The sequence below is a fragment of the Sinocyclocheilus anshuiensis genome, unplaced genomic scaffold, assembly GCF_001515605.1.
Source record: "Sinocyclocheilus anshuiensis isolate Anshui unplaced genomic scaffold, SAMN03320099.WGS_v1.1 scaffold192, whole genome shotgun sequence".
NCBI classification, from domain to species: domain Eukaryota; kingdom Metazoa; phylum Chordata; class Actinopteri; order Cypriniformes; family Cyprinidae; genus Sinocyclocheilus; species Sinocyclocheilus anshuiensis.
The window spans coordinates 139,728-141,230 of NW_015554077.1; positions in this window are offsets into that span (position 1 = coordinate 139,728).

A 1,503-nucleotide genomic window follows, 5' to 3' on the forward strand; every position below is an offset into this window, starting at 1 on the left:
TAAAAAAAACATTCGGGCTTAAGTCCCTGAAGCCATCCCTTAATGCCAGCCATGGTTTGTCAGGAAAAATACAGATTCAGTTGCAGGTAACAGAAAAGTTTATTATGCTCTCACTGAGCACTAGGAAAAAACAATGGGAACACAAAATAGAGGAAGTCCAAATCAAAGTCCACAGGACCAGGAAAGAGCCTCTCAGCAGGGACTGATCCTAGCGTCATCCGTGACGCAGCGTCAAAGTTGCACTGACCAGAGCGTTGTTCGTGACGCAGCGTTGAGGACTCACTGAGCTCCCCGATGAGAGCGTTTAGCATGCAGGGAGGGACTAGGGCGGTGTCTCAGAATCTCGACAGAGCTAGAGATAGCCAGGGCAGGTAGTAGAACAGATCTCGACTGGCAGGATGAGAAGGAGAAGTTCAAAAACAAAAACAAAACAGCACTCAGGGCTAAAAAGACACAACACGGCAAGACAACGCAAACATGACAGGAAGGTCACGAGCAAAGCGTTGCACAACATGCAACAACGGTCTGACAAAAGACTGAGCACGCGAGGATCTAAAATAGGGGAGGGCTAATGAGGAATGAATGGCAACAGGTGTGACAGAAAACACAAAAGAGAATTAAGGATAACGAGTGGGAGGGGAAAACGCCACACAGACAGTGGAGCACATGGTGAGCTGTCAAAACAAAACCCCTGTGCTCAGAGACCAAGCACACAGACACAGAAAAAGGCAAAACACAGCAGATCAGACCGAAGTCATGACAAGGGGGGCCCAAAAATTTGTTTTGCCTATGTCACGAAAAGAGGTAAATCCGGCCCTGGGAATGACTCACCTCTTCTATATGTTTTTAACAATTCCAAAACATTCCACAACCACAATGATTTCACCAATGCACTTAAATACACAAACACACACCCTCATACTGGTTTTTATACTGTACAAACTGTATTTCCTATCCCCTTACCCTAAACCCACTCCTTACACAATACCTTCTGCATTTTTAGATTTTCAAATAACTTTCTGTATGATTTATAAGCTTGTTTCCTCATGGGGACCAAAACAATATCCCCACAACATCAAAAATTACTGGTATTATTATCCTTGTGGGGACATTTGGTCCCCATAACGTAGGGAATACCAGGTATACACATACACAATCATCGAATGACACCGACATGTTTAAACATACACTAGCTAAACATCATATCGATTAATTTTTGTCATCATCATTTGCTCTTTTCTATCTTATTAGGTATTAAGGAGCATAAGGGCTAATGAAAATCTTTCCTCAGCTCTCCCCATAACGTAGGGAATACCAGGTACACACACAGAAACACACAACTTCTCTTCTTTTTTCTTCTCTGCATTTCTCCTCTGCTCTAGCTTAGTCAGCCAGTGGTTCCAGGTCTGGTGGTCTCAGAGCTCCAAAGTCCAGTGCACTCCCTCTCACGCTCATATATATACAAGTGCTGTCAAACGTTGGGTCTCATTCGTTAAACACACA